Genomic DNA, 24835 nt, shown 5'->3' with positions numbered 1-24835 from the left:
ATACCCCCACCCCTGTGGGGATCACAAACATTTGAGGGACAAAAGCTGCTGCTTCTCAGGGTGCTGGTGAGAGCAAGGCCACCCAAGCAATCACTCAGAACTTGGCTCCTGCTTAATTTTCTCCACCATTAGTACTGGTGCTGAGGGGCTCATGTGGGCATCCTTGGTGGCCTCAGCATCCCTGGCATGGTGACACAGCATGGGATCCCTTGGAAAGCTCTGGGGCAGCCCATCTTTGCCATGATGGCAACCCAACTGTCATGGGTCATGGGGCTCAACCTACTGGGAGGAGAAATAGCATCAGGAATACCTGAGCTGGGAGGATTGTCACCTCTTATCCAAAGGCCCTCAGCATGTGTACATGTGTTATGAAAGAGAGATGTTGGGAAGAAGAGGGTATAAACTGCAAGTGAAGGCACACAGTTCCTTTGCCTTTGCCTGGGTTGGGGTTTTTTGGCTGGAACACGGTTTGCAGAAACCAGCTCAGAGTGAACAAGGTGTGAGATCGGTTTGATCCCCGCAGCAGGACCTGATGCCACCCCTGTGCAGACAGAGCACACCTGCCATGCTCCATGGGGATTCTTCTGCCTCCAACAAGACTCCAGGATTTATCTCTTAGCTCTAGTTGTTCACCAAAGCCAGTGGGTGCAGCAGGACAAACCTACAGGAAGGGAGAGTTGGAAGGGATCCTACTTTTTTTCTATTTTTTTATGCTAGTAGTAGGAACATTTTATTGTTTTTTTTGTTTGTTTGTTTGGTTGGGTTTTTTAAATGTAAAAAGTGTTAAATGTTTCAGAAGTGCCAGGGCTGGGATGGGACCCAGCGCATGTGGAGAACAAAGCATGGCGCTGAGCCCCTTGTCTCCAGGCTGGCTGGAAACCCTCTGTTCTGGCTAATTTTTGGTGTCATCAATCACAAGTACCAAGACAGCAGCCTCACGGTGCCCTGTGTGCTCTGTGGAGCTCATTGAGTGACCTATTAGTGCTTTCAGTTAATTCTGGTGACATATTTATAGCAGGGAGATCTACAGCACCGATTTCCTACAGGACACATCATGGTTTGACATCAGATTAAGCTATAGAGTACCTTATCCTGGCTGGATCAATGGGTAGAGTCAAACGGAGCCTCGTCTACATGCAGATGAGAAGGATTAGATTTAAATTGGCAAATGTCAGTAATGGCTGTTTTTCCCACCAAGGGAAGAATAGGCAGGGAAAAATTTCCATCATTAATAATTGAAGTTTATAGAGGGGAAAAAAAAAATGAATGTATCATATACTGCTCCTGCAGATAACAGGGCCTTGCTTTTGCTGATAATTCTGTCTGGCAGACAAGTGCTAAAAAATTATTATGATTATCACTGGGTTTCTGAATCTGTTATGAATCTTCTGCAGTTGTGGAATATTTTAGCAAGTGCCCTTTGTAGCAGAGCTGAAAATACTCTTGGTAGCACAAAAAAGTCCATAGAAAAATACGGACAAAATAGTTGGAAATGAGACGTGGTATAATTTGCCAAAATTAGGAGAATAACAAATTCTGGTGTGGACTTTGTAAAGCAGGGTGACTGGAGTGGGGGGCCATTCCCTCACTAGTGCCCAGCACGGAGGGTGCTGGAGGATGCAGGGGACACCGTGAGCTCTCCTTCGCCGATCCCAGGGGAGAGCTTCAGGCTCGCAGCGTGACGCGGTGCTGGTGCTCCAAGAGGCCAGGGCTGCCTAGGGCTTAGCGAAAGACCTCCAGCAACAATTAGAAAGCAATTTGCAGTGCACCGTGTGAAAATGCAAAAGTTGTGTTTTTACAGGCTTGAGAAAGAGTTTTCTGTTCTCTTTTATGTTTTCAGGGAAGGCTCCCAGTGGTGGCACTGGGTTTGCATGTGCGAGCCATACCTGCTGGGCTTGCTGACAGCGAACCAATTTCCCACTGTATGTCCGTAAATTGTTTTGGTTGCTCTCTGTTGCTGCTACTCTTGATGCTGCCGATAATTTCTCCAGGCTGCAAAGCACTAGAGGTCGTGGTGCTCTGCAGTGAAGTTCTGTGCTGCACGCTTGCTTGGCATCCAAGAGCCTTAATCCCAGCAAGCGTTCAAACAACAGCTCGTGTAAATCAAGCAGGAAATAATACATGAAAAGAAGTGAGCATGAATTTCTAATTAACTAAATTTGCAACTGGTACACACAAGTTAAAGGGCATGTGATTTATCACCTGTCAGTAAAAATATTGGTTATAGCTTGTGCTTTCAGTAGTGTGTGTGCAGCTCAGCTGTGGAGTTAAAGGGCATCTGATTTATCACCTGACACCAGCCATACTGGTTAGAGCCATCACAGCTGGGGTGGCAGATACACCACATCCTAGTTTTCACCATATAACTAGTTGCTTGGTTATTTCTCCAGCAGAGAGATGTGTGAAGGACTTTGTTTCAATAAATACGTCAAGGAAAGTTATAGTAAGAGATGCTTTTCCCCCATTGAAAGGGAGGTCTGGAGCACGGGAGAGCAGCCAGTTTGGCCAGTGCAAGGTGGGGCACGATGAGCCTGGTAGTTCCTCAGGTATGTTGGTGGGTGAGAGCCCTTCTCTTTGTGTTACAGGGCTTCATGTCTGATGTTGGCCAAAAGTGCCATACTGACCTTCTCCCTTTTCATTCTTGTGGTTCACAGCCTTTGCCTGAGTGTTTGATTTGCAATAGTCTTGAGGCCCTGATAGGGCTCAGTGGTAGTTAATCAGATGCCCAAATGGTCATGGATGCACAGTTGACTTAACTCATCTTCTTTGTGCCTGGAGGTTTAAGTGGGCATACCAAGGCCAGACTTTAGGAAACCCCTTTAATTCCAGGTTCTTTCCTAGATATTGAGAGCTTTGATTGTGCTTGTTGGCCTCCATGGAGCTTAAGCTTTTAGTACTTATGAAAACTAGATCCTTCTTATTGCTAGCCAAAAGATGAGCAACTTCACATAAGCTGTACATTGTAGTGCAGATAAAACTGGCCCATTCCCTGCTGGATACCAATGTCATTGGTTTTGATGCAGAAAGTTCAGTGCAATTTAATCATGACCAAATCAACCCAGTTATCTCCATGTGCCAGATGCTGGTTTCCAGGAGGCCATGCAGAAAACTATGGGAGCTGACTGTTCGTTGTACATGGAAAGATCGGCCAAATTGAATTTCACCCTTTGGTATCAATACTTGCAATTGTCACTCCACATTTTTGTGTCTGTGTTCCTCTTTTGTGACCTGGTAGACTCAAGAAAAGTTTTGAGTTTTATGTACTTTTCTTGAGTCTTAGATGCTCTCTGAGAAAAAGCAGCTGTTGCTAAAAATGGAGTAGATGAGTTTCTGCTCTTCCTTGTGAGCCCCCACTGAAGCAGTGGTCCTGCCAGGCATGGGAGCTGTGCTGCTAGAGAGGGCTAGCTGTGAAACACTTCCTCCTCGCTCCTTGTGACCTTAAACGGTCACAGGATTCTTTGGGTAACCCATCACCTTCCTGGGTTCAGTGTGATCTGCCACAAGTTCTCAGTCAGGTTTAGCGATTACTGCTATAAAAGCACGGTTTGAGGGGAGTGAGAAATGATACCAGTACAGCTCATACAGTTTGAGTCCACCAGAACAGAAACCTGTTGTGTCGGGGTCATTTTAACCTTGGCTTGCCATTAAGTGTTACGATAGGCTGGGCTGTGTTTTGCACATGTGTGTGATATGGCAGTTTTTGGAGTATCTAGTGTAAAATATTGAAGACTTACCTCTTACCTATAAATGTTTGTGTGTGTAGTTGTTGCTGTTGGCTGCATCAGCAAGAGGATCAGTAAGAAAGCTCTATGGACCACAAAAACCTCATTACATAATGTCTGGAAATGCAAGACATATATGAGTTCAAGTAAGAGATACAGTAAATCATGAGGCTCTTGAGGATGGAGGAAATTCTTTTAAGTGGACTTTAATTACCAAGCTCGAAAAATCTCCTAACCCAATGCTGAGTAGAAATTGGTGCTGACTGGAAGGGTTGGGTGCTGAAGCTGATGTTTTCAGCTGAATCAGTTCCTGGATGAGGCCTCCAAAAAGCCCTCGGATGATGAGCAGAAGCTCAGGGTGGTGGGAAGCTGTGTTCCTCACCTTGCTGCTCCCTGTCCTGCGGCCGCACCAAAAAGTCCCATGAAGGTCAGGAGTGAAGCCCTGCCTCCCTGCCGCCAGCTCGTTCACCCCGTGCTTCTCCTGGGCTCCCCAGTGCAGTCTTGCCCTGCTAGTTCCACTTTTCTTACGTGCATCTGATTATTAGGTCTGGTCCTCGTGCACCCCAGGTCCCATATATCGAGATTTAGTTACTATGGGGTGGGAGGTTTTCAGTCTTCCTCTTTTTTTGTGCTATTCTCCCAAACGCTTTGCAAATCTGGGGAAATATCAGGGCAATCCAAGCACTGTACTAGCAAGGGAAATATTCCATCGGCTTTGTATCTTTTCTACACAAAAATAAAAGTGTAGTGGGGCCTTTCATGTAGCCAGAGTCTTAGAGGGGGTGAAGGAATGAAAAATGGGCAATGTGATAGCATTTTGCTACGACCTCAGCTGAAGGATGGGAGGAATCAAGGTAACATGTTTATTTGACAGGGAATACTTTGTGTACTTGTGCAATCTGTTGATCTGAAAATTAAATCACTTTCTTCTTCATCTTCCATGCCATTGATCTTGGAGTCATTAGTGAAAGTACAAGCTGTCACAGTGACATGTCCCCCTGCCTCGCACAACCCTCACAGAGGAGAACATGCATCAGCAGTTCCTTTTATTCGCATGAGTCAAATATGGGTTGTGCTTGTCCCCAGATCTTGTTAACTATAAGGAAACAAAGAGAGGAGCAAATTTTGTTTATTTTCCCTAATGGTTCCCTTTTCCCATGTTTTTTGCAGGTGACTCCCATGCAATGGGGTCTGCTCTGCTGCCCATGAGCCAGGTTTTATGGCTCCAGGCAGTTGGGTGCTGGTAGAAGTGGGGCCGTAGTGGGGTGCAGGAGGCTGCCGTGTGGCCCCTGGTTCCCCGACCCCGTGTGAGCTGGGCTGGTACAGCTGAGAGGAACCGGGGGCTCAGTGTTTGTGTGTGTATATGTATATGGTTAGTTGTATGTGGTATGGTTTTATATATATACACACACATAAATATGTGGACATAAATATGTAAGTATATAGTACTAAGTGTGTGTGTGTATAGGTATGCATGTTTTGCAAAATTTTAGCTCTGGTCAGCCTCACTTACTGTGTTTTCTAATTGTAGAACCACAACACACTTGTGCTTTAGAGATGCAGAATAAAATGAAAATTTGAGGAAGTCCCCTGGAAAACTTAAGAAATTGATTTATTTAAACATTTGCTCTGTAACAGAATTCAAGGCAACCTTATATTTTTAGGTAGAAGCAATATGTGTGTGTGTGTGTGTGTGTGTGTCCTATCATCTACCAACTACCTGTGCATTTCCTGACATCCCTTCTGACACACCTGAGGATTGCTGCCCCGGCACGTGCCCCTGCAGGGCCAGTGCTACCGAAACACCCCGCAGGCAGCCCTGCGCACAGTGGCTGTGACTGGAGCCCTCAGCACTTCTCTCCGTGCAGGTCCCTCCACCGCCGTGGAAAAAGCACGAGCTGTAGAGAAGTGAGATGGATGATGAGCTATCAGTTGAGAAGGATGTGGTTTTTGGAGAAAGCACATTCCAGCGTTGCTGTCCATTGTCAGGCAGGAGTGTCTGTGGGTGCTGTGCCACCATCCCCTCCCGGGGCTGGCACCCTCTCCCAGTGTGTCAGCTCTCAGCTTTCCACAGAGGAGCTTTAAACCCTCTTCTGCTGGTTTATTCCTGCTGTGAGCAGTCCCTTAGAAACCCCAGTTGTGCTGTTTGCCCGGGAGTGCTTTCGGGATGAAGCCAGCGTGAGAGCTGAGCACTACCAGGGAGCGATGCGCTATAGAGGGGAACGGATCAAAGGAAGGTGGGTATCAAAAACATGGGGCAAAATAACACAGTATGTGGTATTTAGGGTTGAATCTTGTAGCTACCTTTCAGTTGTTTTATCGCTTTTAATCGCTATGTTGCCAGGATAGACACAGTACCAAAAAGCACAGGCTCTCTCCCCACCATGCCTGCAGCGCTGCTTCCTCTATAGCATCACCCTTCTCCTGATCTCCTGGCTGGTTTTCCTCTGTCGATTTGGGTGCCAGGTAACCGGGGCCAGGTGCCAAAAAATCAGCCCCATGTTCCTCCCAGTGCAGAGCATTGCCTGGGGAAGCAGGGCAGGCAGCAAGAGCACCCACGCTGCGGGCACCCTGTGCTGCAGGACACTGCGAGCACAGGGCTCGGTGTCTCCCACCACTGGCAAGGATAAAGAGAAGGGAAGATGAAAGAAACAATAATATTTTTACACTTACTGTAACTCAGATTCAGTTTCATATTTCATTAATTATTGTTTTGTCATGTTAGGAGCCTGGGGAGGAAAATATTAATCACAGGTTTTGCTGAGTGCTGTTTCAGTAAGTAAATTAATATCAGATGGGAAACTTGTTTGTGTGGATATTTGGCTCCTTCCTGCTGTTGGCAGGCGAGTTCCCTGTGCTCCCGGCACCCCACCGAGCCCCGGGACATCCCCTGCCCACCCGGCTTTTTGGCACATTTTGGTTGCAGCATTTGCCTTCACCACAGTGAGCAGTGCTTGCAGGTCTCATTGGATTTTCTTTTGCTTGTTTCTGTTTTCTTTTTGTTCTTTAATAATTTATGGCAAGAGCCAAGGCAGAGGGATGCCTTTTATGTCTGGGGCAGGAGGCGGTGGAGGTGGTTGCAGCCATGGGATGTTGCAAAGGTCCAAACTGGCCTCTGCAAAATGCTTCTGGACCACGCCGCAGCTGTGCGAGAGGAATCAGACAGCAGGCAGGAAAGAGCACGGCCCCATGGCTCCCACCCCATTTCTCCATCCTCTCGATCCCAAATCTCTCCTCACCAGTCAGCTGGCTGTATCCCACAGGGCTGTACTGGGGCCATTTCCTTCTGTGCACCGTCATCTTAATTTGCCAGGTCTGGGCACTGGGGAAATTCCAATGACATGTTTGCATCTTTTTTTATAAATCAAAGTCAGTGTTTCTTTGTCAAGGAAGAGAGCCCTGAGGTAGATCTGATTAATGGCATGCAGCACGCTCCCCCCCGCCATCCCGGGATTATTCTGTCCCTGTCTTAAAAAAAAGTAGGGAGCTGTGCTGGTTGTACATGGATCAGAGCAGTTACATCTCAGCTACTCAAAGCAAACCTCCCAGGTGCTTATTTTGGGAGAGGGCTTTGCATCCTTTCTCACTTCTGGAGTCCGTGACCCCAGACAAAAAATAAATATCATCTAACTGTTCCTGCTCTGGGTTATTTCTGACAGCATTGCCAAGTAACTGAATTTCAGAGGGCTGTGAGTGTGTGTGTATGTGTATATAAAACAGTAGATCTCAGTAAGATAATCAATTATATGCAAGAGGAAACCAGAACTTTTTCCATTCGTTTTATCAGATATTGTGGTCAGTCAAGGCAATTCAAAGCAACTCGGAACCCTATTACATTCATTCTTGCTATAATCACTCCATCTCTGTTTACCATATTCAGTTAAAGTGGCTTGTTTGCTACATCCGCTCTGCTGCCAAAATAACCTCATTTACTCTTGCAAACGGCTTCTGTTGCTGCTGCTATAGTGTTCCTGCATTGCAAATATATTCTTGGCCGCAGCACTGAGGTTTGGATATATTGTTCTTTGAATCCTGCCGTGGAGTTGATTGGTTGGCATTCTCATTCACTTTCAAATACCATTTGAATGACAGGAGGTTGTGTTTTTTTTTGTCTGGGTTTTTTTTTGTTTTTTGATTTTTGGGTTTGGGTTTGTTTGGTTTTTTTTTTGAAACATGGGCTTTGCTTTCACCTGCTGTGGAGCTGAACAGTGTCTGAGCTTGGGGCTGCTTCGTCGGGGTGTTGGTGTTTTGTTGATTTTTTTTTTTTTTTTGTGGTTGCATTTTATTTTTGTTGTTCTTTGCAAATTTAATCTTCAAACAGAAGAGCCTGTTAAAAATACTCAAGTCACTGCTTCATGGGAAGTTGGACCCAAAGTTGGCAGGAGTCTGCTACAATTGCAGCAGCGTATGCAACCATTAATAATCCGCAGCCTTGGCTCTTTGGGGCTGTGTTGTTCAGCTTATTTCATCCTGTCCCTTGTTTTTGCTGTTGTCACATGCATGAAGCCCTGCCGCGATGGCTCGATGTGGCACAAGGTGTTGGGGTGACTCTGGAAGAGCTGTCTTGGTTAGGGACATGGGGAGGAGAGGAAGGAAACCTGGCCAAAATGGCCAAAACCTGGGGGTTTGCCTGGCGTTCTCTCCCTTTGCTACGGCTCGGGCCTTGCTTCCCACCCTGGTGGGTTGCATGAGCCTGGCCAAGCATCGCCCAGCCATCAGCACCAGTGCTGGATGCGTCCAGGGAGGGACCAGCACTCTGATGACCCCCTCCCTCAGTCCCTTGACCTTGGTATTAGCAGCGTGCAGAGGTCTGTCCTCTCCCACAGGCCGGGGCAGCAGTGGAACTGGTGTTTTGGCAAACAGCTTTTGGTGGTGGTGTGACCTGTGCCATCCCTTTTGAAGGAAAACGCTTCTGCTGCTGGTTACTTCATCAGTGGTGGATGATGCCAAGGCAAAGAAAGACACGATACACCCAGCTTTTCTGCTCATCTTTTGTGCATTGTTGGTGCAACCACAATTGACTACAAAACCCATACCGATGCGCAGCGGGTCGCTGGTCCCTGAGGACTGTGGGTGGCTCCGTTGGGATGGGATGGGGGGAGCAGCCCATGCTGAGCACCAGGAGGCTGGACCTCACGGTGGGATTTTATATCTCCTTTCTGGGCATCTAGATTTCCTCTCCTCCCTCCTAGCCAGGCTTTGTTGGGGCAGTTGAGGTGCACCATGGCTTGGTGGAAAGGAAGAGCTTTGTCTCCTTGAAGGTCAGGAAACAGCTGTGGAAACACTGACCCCAAAACAACCCGAAGCAGGGATGGGTTTATAGTGCTTAAGAGTTTCTCATGCTTCTTGGCTCAGAATGGGATTTTAGTGCCCTGAAATGAACCGGCTTGAAAACACTGTGGGGTTTTCTTCATTGTTTAGGTAAAGGGAGTGAAACTTCTCATAGGTACAAATCTAAAGCCGGAGATGAATTTGTCCCCTTTTGTTTTCCTGTAAGTGTTATCTTCTGGTTTGACATAGATATAGATTTATTTATTTGTTTAGCCTGGCTTGCTGTGAAATTCTGCTTTCAGTGATCAAAACCTTGATTTGTTTCACTATGAATCTTGCCTCTGACCCAGCCCTGAGTGGGAGCTGCATCTGCATTACAAAACTTGTTATTTGGAGATATGAAACTGAAATGGCAGGACATGGTTTTGTTTGCAGAGGGTTCCTCCTTCCAGCAGGCACACATGCTTTGCTCCTCACAGGAGCATCATGAAACGTCTCATTGCTGTGTTGGAGATGTGTGTGATTATCCTTATTTTACATGTGGGGAAACCGATAGCCTCCAAATGAGCCCATTTTAGGTGAGATTGGAGCAGTTTTTCCCTGTATACTGGGGGTCCTGGCCAGCACCCCTCACCACACTTTCCCAGGGGAGCATGGGAACAGCCCCTACGCTGGGGACTCACATCCCTGCATGGAGCAATTTGCTAAAATTAGTGATTTTGTATGTCCTTTTCCACCTTTTCTGACAAAACACGGTCTTTTCCATTTTTCTTCCATGAAGTATCTCTATGTTTCAAATGTCCTGTCTTGCCCCAGGTTCTTGGTTTTCCATCTTTCTATTCTTGTTTTCCTATCTCACTCCTCTGAGAAGGGGGTGAGTGGAGCTGAATTCAGCACCTGAAACAAATGTGTGCTGGCAGTCTGGATAACAACATTACAGTATTTTCTCTATTATTTTCTGACCTGCTGTTTTTGCACTCTATCATTTTGATATTGCTGTGCTTTCAGTAGAGGTTTGCATGGGGCAGTTGATGTAATAGTTGGTCTTATTGCTTAATGTTCAGTTAATTTAAACCCTGCTAAAATCTAGAAGGATTTCAAACTGCTCCTTCCTGCATGGACTGTTACACATTTATCAATGTAGGGTTTCTCCTGCTCTGATGTTGCCTTCTGCTTGGTTAGGTGGCTCTGAAATTCCCAAGACTTCCTTGTTTGTAATTAACCTAAATAATGTTCTTTTCATCTGCAAACTTTGTTTCACTGTGCAGCCTAGTTTTCAGGTCATTAATAAAGACGTTAAGCAACAGGAGACCTGGTTAAATACTTCTGTTGGTGTGTTGTTAATTATTTCTGTCTTGAAAAATGAACCGTGTGCTTAGTCTTATCATGGCCCTCAGCAGCATCGGGTCTGCATACAGCATCACCCACATCTAAACCCCAGTTTGGTTAAACTGAAGCACATTTTAGTATGGGAGTGGTTCCTCACAGAATAACTGTATTTAAATTAAATTTCAGTTGAGAGCATCCATGCCAGTGGAAGTTGGTGCAAAGAAAATGCACCTTTATGGAAATGGGTTGAGCCTCAAATTGAGGTAGGTTCAACACTTTCCACCTTTCTTTGTAGAGAGCTCTGAGAAGAAACCTTGGAAAGCCTGAGCAGCCGGTTCTCCGGTAACCCTCGGTCTCTGAGGACGAGCTGCAGAAGCACCATTTCCCCTCTCAGAAGTGCCGTGCTGTTTTGCTGCAGTATGGGACCATCATCATCTCTTACACCTCCTCTGGGTCTGTTTTGTTGTCACCAGTCTTCCTTGCCCTACCATAAGGCTTAAATTGTCCTGATTTGCAGCTTTGCTTCCCAAGTCTCTCTTAGGGACAGATGTAGTGTTTGCCAACTTAGAGCTCTTCTGCAGAGCAGCTGATTTTGATGGTGATTTCATGTCTGTGACATTTTATAGGTTCCTTTGGGACTGTTGGGCAGTAACATTCGTGGGTTTCAACTACTAGCAGCCAGACACTGCTTTACCTTTGTCTGTCAGGTGAAGGAGCCAGTGTCTTGACCCTTGTGTATCTGCAAACTTGAACAAATCGGTGCTCACCGTCTCTGGGGGAAGATAGACTGACCTCCTCAACAGCTCTGCTGCCTGCTGTGTTTTACCCTGTTTAGCTGTTGACTGAGATCATCCATGAGTTGTGCACACAGGAATCTTGGAATCTTGCTCAGTGTCTGTGGCTGGGCCTGATATAGAGAGAACACCCATGAGAATTTTTTTCTTTCTCACTGGCTGGAGCCCTCCTGGGCTGCTGGGGCTGGCTGGGCATCGTGTGAAGAACAAATCAGCTGCTGTGGCCCCCGCACTGAGTGGGGACTTGTATCCTTGAGAATAAACCAATCCGTCCCCTATTCTGCTGGCTCATCCCTGACCATCTTTTCAGTACTTAAAAAGAACTTAATATAGGTGTCTTCACCGTGCTTTGGGAGGCAGGGGGGCAGGTGGCCGCTGCAAAGTAACTCATTCAGTCTTTTTGCTTTCCCTGTGTCTCCTGTGGTCCCAGTGAGGTCTTCTGTGAAAGATGCCTCGTCCTGGTCTGCCTCCTGCGTGCCCGGGCTGTGATTCTTGGCCACTTGGCTCTCAGTCCTCCCACTTTCCTGCTCACGGTGGATATATTATACCACATGCTTGCTCTTTTCTCCAGGCTGAAGTTTCCCGTATTTCACAGCAGGGCTTGGGTCTGATATATGCCTTAGACTGGAGATGCTGCCACCAGTGTTTCCCTGTTGCTTTGACCCTGTAGCTCGAGGGCTGTGCTTGGAGAGGAAAAGCTAAAAATGATCCATCTCACTGTGGCATAGGCTGGAGTTTAAACTGTTGATAAAAGGCTTCCGTACATTTTGTCCTGATGGGATGTTTGGGGTGGGTGATCTGAATTCAGAGATCCTGTGCCCTGGTGCTGTGCAGGGGCTACCCTGGTCCTTCTCCACCAACATCACTGGAGACCCTGGCTGGGAAGCCTCGGAGAAGGGCAGAGCGGCGCGACTGATGCCGTCCTCTCTGCTGGCTGATCGCAGTGTGGCTTAGCGGTGGTGGGAGAGCAGAAGAGCCCCAGGAGGGAGGCGGTGAGCCCAACTTCTGAATTCAGAGGTGTTGTGGTTTAGGCCCAGCCAGCAACTAAGCACCATGCAGCTACTCACTCGCTCCTCCCCCCCAAATAGGATGAGGAGGAGAATCGGGCGGAAAAAAAAAAAAAAAAAAAAGGTAAAATTTGTGGATTGACATAAGACCAATTTAGTAAATAAAGTATAATAACAATAATAATAATTGTAATGAAGAGAGGTATAACAAAAAAGAGAAATAATAAAACTGAAGGAAAAAGGGAAAAAACAAGTGATGCAGCATGTAACTTCATCACCTGATGACTGATACCCAGATGGTCCCCAAGAAATGATTCTCTCCTACTCCTGGCCAGCTCCCCCCAGTTCATATACTGAGCATGACGTTCTGTGGTACAGAATAGCCCTTCAGCTAATTGGGGTCAGCTCTCCTGGCCAGGCTCCCTCCCAGCTTCTTGTGCACCTCCTCGCTGGCAGAGCACGGGAAACTGAAAAATCCTTAAATTAAGATAAGTACTACTTAACAGCAACTAAAACATCAGTGTGTTATCAACATTATTCTCACACTAAATCCAAAACACACTGTATCAGCTACTAAGAGAAAATTAACTCTATCCCAGATGAAACCAGGGTAAGAGGAAAATAATTAAATACACTCAGGGGTCGTGCTGGGTTGGGGGGCTGTTGGGTACAGGCAGAGCTTGATGGGCAGCATGTCCCAGGCAGCTCTGAGACCAAAGAGATGGATGGATGGACAGAAGAGATGTAGCAAAATGATGGTTTCTGTGCTGCCTGCTGTAAATATATCCACGCAGACTGAAACTACAGTGGGCAGCAAAGGTAAACACGATTTGCACATAAAGTGTTTGTTTGGGGGTTGTCTGCATCAGCACTTGCAGCGTCCTTCGGATCCGACCATGTTGCGTGTTGTTTCTGCTACGACTTGAAAAGATTTTTATATATATATATTTTAAAAACTTAATATATTAATACACTATTTTTCAAGAAATACAAACTAGGAGCTTTCTGCTCTTTGGGAGATTCATTATGTTTTGTTTAAAGGAACCAAACTTGTTTTCCGTTCCAATGAGCACATGAGTGTCCGGTCCCACTTACCAACTGGAGAAGGTGATTAATTCTTCTGATTTTGTAGTCAACAGTGAAACACAGTCTAGCGATACATAACTTCTCAGCAGCCTCACTGGGGGTGAATTATCTGGCACAATGGAGCCTATAATTAGCAGGTGGAGAACATGCTGCACGTGTAGTGTTAGAGGATGGCAGAGGGACAGGTTGCAGGGCAACCAAGGGAAACAAGAGATTATGGCCAGACAGTAAAAAATTAAGTGTTTTCATCTCTCCAGGATGTTTAAATCTTTAAAATACAAACTCAAATAAAGAAAAGCTTCATCGATGTGACAGAGTTTAACCAAAGCAGAGTCTGCGGCTGTTGTACCACATAGCACGTGGCACTGATATAATTCCTGCTGCTCCCTGTGGGTTCGGAATGAGGAACATTCTTTCTCTTAACACTTATGAAAGTTTCGAAAGTGGAAAAGAAATTATATCTTCTATAGAGGTGCAGCTGAAATAAAAAAGAAACATTTCCAGTGTAGGGCCTGAAATCTTGGTGTGACTCCCAGAATTGGGATGCAGACTGTTTGGTGGAAGTCACTTTCCCCCTCTAAATAGTTTTGGCGAAAGCATGAAAGAATAATCTTGTTAGCTAGTAAATGTGATTTTTTTTTTAGGTGTCCGACTTAAGCACCATGAGGACCTGAGCAAAGGGTCCTGGTCTGTGGAAACCTGTGGTTCAAAAAGATCTCACAAGTTGCCAAAGCTGAACTTGAGTATCATATCTTTAAAACTCTAGGGCTGGAGGTGTAATCTTTTGATCTGTTTTAACAGTGTAGCCTTCCCTGCTGCAGAAGGACCATGAAAGCCCTGGAGGCTTTGAGCAGCACAGCTGGGCTGGGGAAGCCTGTGGGGTGGAACCCATCCCTCATGTGCCCTTGCCGGGCATCACAGCAGTTCGGGAAGCAGCAGGACCAGGTACAGCTCTGCTGGTTGTCCCTGTCGGCACGGTCCTGCCTCTACACTGACACACGTGTGGGGTGGGATGTGTAAGGGGGTCCCTCTCCTCCCACATTGCTATGGTGAGGAAGGAAATAGGTCTTCTCCTACCCATGCAACTTGGGCGGCTTCTTGCCCAAGGCCATACTTCATGGCAACGCTGCGCAGGCAACTGCTGCTTTGTGAGATCTTTGGTCGGTGGGTCCAGCTCTCCTAAGCTGGATGTGCCTTTGGAGGCACACTCCTTATTCTGGGGCTCAGCAAGAAATTGCAGCTGAGGAAGAGGGAAGTGCTGCTGTTTGTGCCCTGTGCTAGCATACCTAGTCACCTTGGCTGTCCTGGTTTTGAACCGCAGTTAAGAACGAGTCTCAAAGATGAGAGCATGAGCTCTTTGTAGAAGGGTTTGTCCCTTTGTGCAGCACCTGGTAAAGTCTTTCTGGTGCCTGGCTGGGATGGGGCAGTGCCGTGAACACCCCAGTTATGGGACAGTAACTGCTGCTCAGCTCCGCTGGTGCAAATGGGGTGGGCAGCCAGGGCGGTGTGCGGTGGGACTCTGTACCTGGCTTTTCATGGTACCTGGCCTTACAGTCTCTGTTTGAAAGTGTTGGTTACAAGTGTGCTCAGGGCCAGGATCCATTCCAGGAGTGAAAGCACGATTATCTGGAGAGAAACCACCTGCGGATCAGTGCACAGCACCCCTCAAGCGTGCCGGTGGGAAGTGCATCATGACAAGAAGGGCTGCCTGCAAGGTCTGAGCCCTTGAGTCCCTTTGGCTCTTCAGATGATGTTTGCTCTCGGCGGGAGGCTGAGGATAAAGCCCATGCAGGCAGGTGCTCTGACAACCAGACCCACACGAACACGGAAAGCAATATTTCATAATACCTCTCGCAGTCATTTAACAGGCATTGCCTGGATTAAGTGCGAGAATCAATGAATATTAAAGTAGATTTAAGAAAACCCTTCAGTGTCAGGAATTGTGACTGCTGGGCAGAGCAGGCAGGTGATTGCCATGACCACGACCGAGGTACATCTCCTCTGTGTGTCCCAGCAGGCTTTTCCTCCTCTTGCAAAGTCCGTGTTGGGACTCTTCAGGGCTGTTCTGGTGGCAGCTCTGGTGTCACTGGCCATGCCTGTGGCTTCGCAGGAGGGATGCAGGATGCTGGAGCACGAGGATCTCAACAGTGGCTGACATTTCCTTTTGCTTCATTAGTGCAGCTGTGCTGATTAGTGGCCTGCACCCATACAAATGAGAACAGTCAGGCCTTTGGGGTTCCCACTCCATGGCAAAGCTGGCTGTGGGACACTTTGGGCAATTTCAACAGCAGTGGAAGGGGTAACACAGCTATAAATCCTGCGTGATTTGAGGGTAAGGGTTGTGTGAGAGAGATGGGAACTCAGCTTGTCAAGGAAGCTTTCACATTTTCCCTTTGTCAGCGTGAGTTAATGTTGAACAGGGCAAATACTTCCCCGCCAGAAGGAGCCTAGTGAGACTTTATTTTTGAATACATGAATAGCAGTTTTGTAAACAGTGCATCGGAATTTATGAATGATCTGACACCGACAGGTTGAAATGAACTGCAATTTTATTGTGTTAGATTTAGTAGGTCAGACACATGCATGCCAAGTCAAAATGACCTAGAAAACCTTTCTAGGTCAGACTATTACTTGAAAAGTTGTGTTTTTCAAAGGCAAGGACATAAGATTTCATGCTTACTCTCACACGTTTTCCTTCTAACAGTGCAAGATGAGTCTTTGGGATATGGCAGAGAATTTGTCATCTCCTACACTGAGAAGAGAGGAGGAAACATGAAGAAGAGGGATACTAATTTCTTAATGTAATGAGGCCTTTTCTGGCCACCTCTCTTGTCCTGAGATAATATATTGGATACCTGTCCGGTGGCATTTTAGACTAGAAGTTGCAACACCTTGCTGTTTCCAGCAGTGCCAAAACCTGCCAAGCTCCTGGGTCCGGCAGCAACCAGCACCTCCAGCCTACCTTGGGAGCCCTAACCCTTAATTAGATGGGAAATTATTTATTAGAAGGAGCTTTTCCTCCCCTCGAGAGGCTCAGGGGAGGCTGGTGAGGTTTGCACGCAATGACTCCCTTCACCAGGGAGGTGGGATGGGGGGCAGAGCTGCGCTCTGCTAACCCGGGCACCACGGCCTGGGTGTCACGGGGGTGGGTGAAGTTGGAAGGACCCAGGACCTTGATGCTGTCATCCTGCAGCTTGTGCCTGCCCTGTTAACTCTGCTGCAGTCTGAGCAGATGCAGATTCTGTGCTGTTCGAAGGCAGCCTGAACTTCTAATAGAAGGGAGCCTGAACTTCTACTAGAAGCTCGGCTGTTTGTGTGGGGGACTTCTTATTTCAGAGCGCTGACATAACCGTGGCGCCAGTAAGAAGTGAAACGGGCTCCCCTCCACCCCTCGCATGGTTTCCAGTGGGCTGAAACGTTTTTGCCCCGTGGTGCTCGTGGCGATGCTGCGCGGCGTGGCTGGCCAAGGAGCCAGGGATGGTGCAGGGCTGCTGGGCAGAGCGTGCGCGGGTGCTGGGCCCGTTTCCCCACCGCAGCCGAGGGCGAGCGGCACCTCCGCGTGCTGTCTGCCCGTCCTGCCCGCTGGCTTCGCTCCCTGGGAGGGGTGGCCGTGCCCCCGGGGTTCCCCCCAGCTCCCCCCATCTGCCCACCCCAGGCACGCTTAACCCCACAAGCGGGGCTCAGCGTGGGCAGGTGCCGGTACCGGGGGGATCCCGGCGGATTCTGCCGGCTCCCCGGTGCCCGGCGCTGCTGCCCCGCGGTGTTACCCCCGGAGCAGCGCACCCCAGGCTCCACAGGTTGCAAACGGTTTGTTCAGCTGAGCCGTGACCTACTTGAAAGTAGCTTTTGCCATCCCAGGAAAGTGGGTAATCGGAGGCTGCGGTGCCTTCTGAACAATTACAGCTCACAGCAGTCCAAATGAAAATGTTTGTTGAAAACAACATGTGCATAATTAAGGCTTAATGAGCCCTTGTCTGTTTGGAATCTGCAATTAGATTTATAATAGAAAATACTAGCAAATGCCAAATAGCTTTAAAAGAAGCTGAGATAAAAGATAATTTTGCTGCAAATCTATAGTAATACTGTAATTTAATGAGCTGGAAGTGGTGCAGAGAAAGACTGTAAAAGCTTTGGACAAGTTTGTATTGTACGTGTTTATCTTATCTGCCCATTTCCCTATCTATAAAGCTGTCAGTCTTGCTTTTAACTGCTTGGAAAAAGGCAGGACTTTGCTAAAATCAGGAAGACTGCCTTTGTTTATTTTTATTTAAGTAATTAATTAGTTGGGCAAAGCTGTTTTTTCTCTTTCTCATCAACATGCTTTAAATTTCTTGTTAGGGTTAATAATAGTAATAATAATAATAACAGTAATAATAATATCTCTATTCAATTATTTATAGTGAAGCAGGGGCATAATAATAATCAGAGGTGCCTCTTTCTGATTAGTTTCATTAATTTTAATGAGTTTTCAACTGTCTTTTTAAGACGTAGAGAATTTTCAATGCTAAGGTGTATATTTTAAGAAGAAAACTTGAGGCCAGCTTGGCTGTAGTGTGCACAAAATACCTTCTCACCCTAAGGAAAAAAAGGTACATGGCAGTAAAATTTGCTGGATGGATTAATAAAACGAACAGAAAGAGGTCTCAAAAAAAAAAAAAAAAAAAAAAAAAAAAAAAGGAAAGGGCTGAAAGTATTAGTGCTTGTTTTGTTGGTTTTTATAACCAGAAGTCGAGTTTGGGAGTGAAGCGGTCCCAGCTTTGGATATGACCCGTGGAGCTGGTAGGGAATCGAGGCTGGGGCGACGTGGTGCTTGGGGCGTTCGGTGCACAACCCCTGGAAACGCAGCCCAGCAGCTTTGACAAACCTAACTCAGCACTTCACAAAACAGGACGTACAAGGATGTGGTAACGCTGCCTGTGGAGTTACCTTTCCCATGTGATTTTCTTGCCCGTGTGAACTGTTGCTGAGCTTCAGCTTCTCTAAAACCATGGGTTTTGCATGACTTGAGTCTCCGGCGTGTGAAGTCGCAACACCAGTGCTGCGTGCGCAGCTCCGTACGTGCAACACCTGTAACGCCCAGAGTTGCCTCCCTGCAACCTTTCAGCCAGCAGAATTTGCCTCCAGCCTCCGACATCGCAGCGACGATGAGCGCCCGTGGCCTGAGCGTGGCTGCGGGTCCGTGACCCCGCTCCTGACCCGCCGCAACTGCCGCCCCGCGGGGTTTTGCAGTTCTCAGGGACGTGGGATGGGGTGGTCAGAGCAGCCCTGGGGTGGGTTATTTAACCCGCACGCTGCTCAGGCCACCACCAAGGGCAGAGCTCCCCCTCCCAGCCCTGCAGCAGCCCTTCGCTGTTTAGTGACACATGTTGACTGCTCCTTGCATCAAGCTTCCAGTAAAATCGCTTTTTTTTTTTTTTTGCAGAAGTCAGGATTGTGAGGCTGTTGGGGTATTTTCCCCAAATGGCTTGCTCAGCCTGCAGCCTCTGAGGCACTGCCTGGCTGGGTTGGCCCCACAATGCTGCCTCAATAGCAAATCTTCTGGTGCTGAAAATCTAGTGTTGCTCCTTTCCTTCCACCACTGGAGGGGATGGGGTGATAGATGGGGGCTGTGGATGGCAATGGGGTTCCCCTGGATGCAGCACAGGCTACTGGAATGATCGGTGGGGCTCGTTGCTCTTCAATGAAGAGAATAATTGCATTTTTTGTTAAAAGGCAGCATCACCAGCGTAGTCAAGAGGAGACCTATGTGCTGGAGACAATTCTCTTTCTGGCAGAGTAGGGATCTGAAATCTGGCCACCTTCAAGCCTACTAGCAACTTTCATCTGAAGAGTGAGGAGGTTTGCAAACTCCATCTGCTCCCCAGCGGTTTTGGCATGGGGGCTTGGGTGCCCCTGGCACATCCTTTCTGCAGCACAGTGACCAAACGTGCCAGGACGAGCTCGTCATTGTCCTCTGTACGTCAAAATACACACTGAGGTTGTGAGCAGTCTCATCGATTTGATCGCTTGATTGTGTGGGTTTAGAAAGAATAACAGGGTTGTGATGCTGGTGGGATAAAAGCCAGTTCCCTGAAGCTGTGTGCTGCATTATTCTTTATTATTTGTTTACATTGGACCTTCCTAACTCTAGCTACGATGAGGATCTAGATAGGTGATGTAAAAACGCTTAGAGAAGGTGCACGTGGAGTCTATGATTTAAATAAGACCGTGTCAAATAAGAGGGAAAAACGCAGAGCGCTGCACTGCTGAATGAAAAGTGGGCAGTGAAGACACTCCGAGACTTTCAGGATGTAATTTCAGAAACTACCTTGCTATCATCGTTGGGTTTTGGGATCTTTTGTCTTTGAAGGAGATCTCACTTTTTCATTAGTGTTTGTTTTGGGGCTGTTTTTTGGGGGGGTTGTGTTTTGGTTTGGTTTGGTTTGGTTTTGTGTGTGGTTTTTTTGTTTGGTTTTTTTTTTGTTTTTTTTTGTTTGTTTGTTTGTTTGTTTGTTTGTTTTTATCATGAACATGTCCAAATGTCTAAGATAAAATTGTGAAATGGATTGTACTTTGTCAGCTTGGGTTTTTTTGCAAGTCATACTATATACCACTGCAAGAGTTATTTGCATACACAGTTGAGTGCAGAACCACAGAAGGCAGGTTTTCAGTGGTGCCAAATATTTGTGTGTTGGAAACTACTCTCTAAATGACTATCGTGGAAGCTCTCTGATTTTTTTTTCCCCTCCTGACTAGCAGTTTTTGCATAATGCTCCCCATTCTCAGCAAAGTTGTCTTGCAAATCAATTATTCTTCTCCCTTATGCTTTGCAACAGAAGAAAAAAAACAGTGATCTTAAATTTCAGGTGGCAGAGATGTGCTTTTGCTAGTGGGGCAAAGCTTCAAATGATGGAAGGGTTTAGTGAAGTACCTGGCTGTGCTTGCAAGTGAACAGCGTGTGCTCTGGGCTGTGCTTCAGACTGGCTTTGCTGAAGGAACAGTGGCTGTAGAGAGAATTAAAGTTACTATTTTTCTTCTTGAATGGCAATTGAGTAGCACCTGTGATTTTTGTGAATTTTTGGACTGAGTTAGGAGGTATTTGGGAGCCAAGTTGTCAGCAGCTGTCAACAAGGCGTCAGGATCAGAAGCATAATACGTGGTCTTAAAAAGTTAATAGCTTTAAGCAATCTTTGCATCGCTCCTGTGACAGCTGCCTTCCTCTCTGCGACGCGCACTCGGGTGCTTATTTATTGACTGTGCAGTTGAGAAAAGATAAATAGAGATTTCCAAAATTGTTCCCACGCTGTGCGTGTCCATCAGACCCAGCGTAGCCCCGGCGGCCGCTTCCCCCACCCGTGCCCGCTGCCCTGCTCCGTGCTGGGCAAAGGGCTTTTATTCAATCCGGGTGTTTGCTTTCTTCCCCGGGCTTGAGTGCATGTCCAGACGTCGCTGCCCACGCAGGGTTCCTGCTCCCTCCATGGGCTGGGACAACAGAATTACAGCATGGGAAAACTTCCTGGATTAAGGTTTTTTTTTTTTCCCCCCTCCCTGACTGCTCCTGTGGTTCCCTAGCTGTTTTGGTGCTGGTGGCTGCATGCAGCCCCTCTGCAGTGATACCTCTGGCTGTTGTTCTGGTGTCGAAAGCAGCGTCTCCATAGAAAACTTCCAGAGCAGAGCCACGCTGGTAGCTGCTTACGAGGCAGACAGGTATAAGCTCTATTTTTATCTCAACACTGAGGTTTTATCTTGCAAAACCCAATGTTTCTAGGTGCTTTTGACGCTGGCACGCTTCTTGCACAGAGCCTTCATGGCTGCTTTTAGATCTTTGTATGTTTTCTGCCTCTCGCAGTTTCCTGTGAATTACAAGTGTTACCAGTGAAGAAGGCAGTGCAGTTAAGTCTCATTATCACTTACTGTATTTGTTTCAGACTGTCTACACACCAGCCTGGTGCCAGGAAACGTGCTGCATTCATTTACCTTCCTCCCTCCTCAACAATGCACAGGGCACCAGGCGTTTACAGTGCGAGCTAGTGCCTACAGCTCTCTTGGTTATTCAGCTGCTAACGGGAGAAGGAGCAGCTTAGCAAGGGCCTGGTATTTATTTTTTTTTTTGCAGATAAACTCCTTGAGCACCTGCGTAAAGCATGATAAACAACGCAGGATGTGCTTGTTGTTTGGTTTCAAAAAGGAAGTGATGTACATGCCCAAGCCTTGCAGCTACATCGGTGTGATTGTATCTTGCAAAACAAACAGTGTTGAGCGTGGTCAGCGGTGGGCTGGAGAGGTCCTGGGTGGCAGCAGGGGTGTGCTGGGCGGGTGGGTGTCAGGAGGTGCTGCTCAACTCCCAGACTGCCTGTTTCCCTTATCTATGCCCAAACTTTGAGAGAAATCAGGAAGGGTTTGGTCTGGCCAAAGCTGCGGCTCTGGTGAGCTCTCTGCATCGCGGGAGAGGAGGAGGATGGAGATACCCTGCGCACCCAGTGCACCGGGGCTGCCCGAAGCTCCCCACAGCACCTCTCCCAGCCAGCGTTCCACGAGGCTGCTTGGCAGACCGAAAGCTAAAAACTAAACACGATCGTCTGAGTATGATCAAAGTGTATTACATCGAGATCTGCCCTCAGGGGCAAAACCTGTGAAGCTGAAAAAACCCAACCCCTCCTCCAGCACAGCAAATGTGTAAACCTGAGCAACTTTGGCCTTTAAATTAAGAGTGCGTTTCTCTGAGCATCGTTCTTTTCCTTTCCTGTGGCTGGGAGAAGGAGAAGAGGCTGGATGGAGGACTAGCTGGTCTGTGCTGCGTTCGTTTCTTTTCAGGGTCGCACGTGAAAGGGTTAAGCACAATTTTGATCTCGGCAATATTTTCATGCTTATACATTCTGTTTCTCATTTCCATGACAAAGATGGTAGGAAGAGCAGAATAAGGTACAGAATTTGCAGAGCAATTTTAAGACTGTAATGAGAACAGAAAATAGTAGGGGGAGAAGAATTGTAATTAGAATATGAAATGGGAAAAAAAATTAATCTATTTCCATGTCAGTCTTAAGACTAAATTCTGCTGCTCCCTGTAGCTTTCAGTGGACGGATTTTTTTGTGTGTGTATGTGAAGAGCTTGAACTCCTTTGCAGGCTCTGAAAGGTCCAGGTAAATGAGTTTAAGTCCTCATTCCCCCCAAATAATGTAGTAACAATAATTTTGCGTGCAGCGTTCACAGAAAACCAGCCAGTCTCTTAGATAAATAAATGCTGTCGCTTGAATAGTGGTGGCATTCAAGATCTCTCCAGCCTTGAGTACAGGAGAATAAAAAGGGGGTACTGGAGGTGCTCTTGGGGTGGAGGTCTGTGCGGCTGCCTGGGTAGACACGGCATGGTCACCCACCACAGCAGCACCGAATACTGCTGGCTGGGAGGGACGTCTGCGTGTCCCAAGCCCCCGCGCAAAGCTGGGCCAAGTAGGTGAGGTGGCACAGCATCTGGTCCAGCCGAGCTCTGAGTACCTCCAGGGATGGAGATCCCACCCTATTGTGGACTAATGTTTGACCACCCACATGCTGGAAAATGTTTTGCCTAGTATCTGATGAGATGATATGACCCACAGAGCTTCCAGCAGCCCACAGGTCAGGGTCATCTTGAGCTCAGTGGTTTGGATTTACTATTGCCCTCTAATTCATCCAGTTGGTATTCTGGATCTTCTAGGGCACAGCATCCTGCTGCAAGAGGTTTTTCTGTTGGGCCCTGTGTGAAGAAACTTCTCTGTAAGATGTGTAATTCCAATAGCTAATGATTTTAGTGTCTGCCTCCTTGGCTTTAGGCTATAAGAACCAGAGAAGAGCCGTTCCTTGTTCTTGTCTCATGACTACATGTACATCTCTGTTGAGTCCCTCTATATCTATCACCTCTTTTCCTCATCCATGTACGCCATTCCACGCCTTGAATCCTCCCTGTGATTGCCCTCTCTCCTTCTCCTAACCGTACAGATGGTAAAATAATGTTTGATCTTTTAGTCTTTGTTCTTTTCCTAATTGCTTCTAAAACCTGAATGGCATTTTTGGCAGCTGCTGAGGACTGAGCAAAAGTTGGAAATGAACTCTCCAGAACAAATGCACAGTTTCTCTTCTGGACAGTAACAGCTATTTTAGGGCCTGTTGTTGTGTATGTATTGCTAGGATTCCTTTTCTCCAGTGCATTACTTTGCATTTATTGACATTAAATTTAATCTTCCATTTCCTCGCTGCCACTTAGTACTGCGAGAGTCTTAATGCAAAGCCATTCAAAGTCGCTTTTAGTTTTGGCTAGCCTGAATAATTTTTGTCTCATTAATAAACTTGAGTTCTTCTAGATCGCTTATATTAAGAACTGGATAGATCTTAATGCAGATGGATTATGGACCATAATCCTCCTCTTGCTAAAACCTGATGAATACCTTTTCCCTGGCTGTGAGCAAGAGGACCTTTCCTTTTGTCCCATGACAAGTTGGGTTTGGTTTTTAGAGCTTTTTTCTGAGAAACTTTGTGAGAAACCCAGAAGGATAATTCCACTTTTTCTAGGCGGTTGTTGACCCTTCAGCTTACCCTGAGGCGGGCTGCAAGGCACGCTGTCCCTTGCCCCAGGGGTCTCTCTGCTGCCTCAGTGGTGTGTTCAGCTCCAGGTGATTTCACACCGAGGGGTCAGACCTGCCGGTCCAGCACCTTCCCCCCGCCGCTCCCGTTGCTGCGGAGCGGGGCAGTGGTGGGGCAATGCTGCCTGGCCATGGGGCTTCCTTAGGATTTTGTTGGTTTGTTTTATATTTTTTTCTTACTAGGCATCCCAGGATGAGAGCTGCTCAGATGGGTATTTCCAAGGGAGATGCTCCAGTTTGGGAACCATGGAATGCTCCATCTGTATCCAAGCCAATGCAGTTCATTCCTGTCTTTCCCACCTGGTTGTAGCTTCTTGACAGTCTCTGCAGTACCTTGGGCAGCCCTTGGCACCACCAGCTCTGTAGTAGGTTTCCTGCTTCTGGAAATAACTGTTATTAGCTTTTATCCTGTTTGCAAATTCTTCTTAAAACAAACAAACCAACCAAACCACTTTTTACTATATGGTGTTAAAACTTAAGACTTCATCTATATCAGTCTGATTTTACCCTAGGATAATACGTGACTGCAAAAACCCCAGCCCCCATGAAGCCCGGGTGCCTTTTGCAGATGCTCAGCTGTGCAGCCTGTGGAAAGATGTGCTGCCACTGACACCTGCTGTGGTGCTGCGCTCGCTTTTAGTGACATTCGTCCTGAAGCCAGTGGCAGAGCGTGGCCAGCCCGGGCGGTGGCCAGGATGGAGATGCAGAGCTTTCCTCCCAGGAGGGTCTGGGGAGGGGGGGAGTGTCATAAATCTGTTGCTGAACTTTTGACCCTCTTTGACAGGATCAACTGAGGGGCTATCCAAGCATTTCAGCAGACAAATAAATAATGCTAAGTAGATCACTTTGGGCCAGAGGTTGTGTAAAGACCTTAATGAGGAAACTGCAGTTAAAGAGATTAAGCTAACCACAGCGATGTATTCCCCGAAGAAGCGTGGTGCTAAATTACTCCTATAGGAAATCACAGCGGCAGCTCTGCAGGCAGCAGCGCTGACAGGGGCCAGGCTGAAGTGAATATTTCACATCCCAGGGA

At 47.2% G+C, this 24835-nt stretch overlaps 1 protein-coding gene across 6 annotated transcripts in view; it reads left to right on the top strand.

The window, feature by feature from the left end:
* The window catches only part of TOX2 (TOX high mobility group box family member 2), a 155845-nt gene that overhangs the window by 31301 nt on the left and 99709 nt on the right, over positions 1 to 24835 (top strand). Inside the window, exon 1 of one of the 6 annotated variants that reach the window (XM_033003648.2) lies at positions 5941 to 5959. The exons of the other annotated variants lie outside the window; for them this stretch is intronic. The gene's annotated coding sequence lies outside the window, so the exon portion shown is untranslated. Of the gene's footprint in view, positions 1 to 5940; positions 5960 to 24835 lie in introns of those variants that run through there. 6 annotated transcript variants of the gene reach the window in all.

This window comes from Tyto alba, unplaced genomic scaffold (genome assembly GCF_018691265.1).
Source record: "Tyto alba isolate M040663 unplaced genomic scaffold, T.alba_DEE_v4.0 Super-Scaffold_33, whole genome shotgun sequence".
NCBI classification, from domain to species: domain Eukaryota; kingdom Metazoa; phylum Chordata; class Aves; order Strigiformes; family Tytonidae; genus Tyto; species Tyto alba.
Note: the sequence above shows the minus strand (reverse complement) of the source record. Positions and strands in the feature narration are given on the sequence as shown.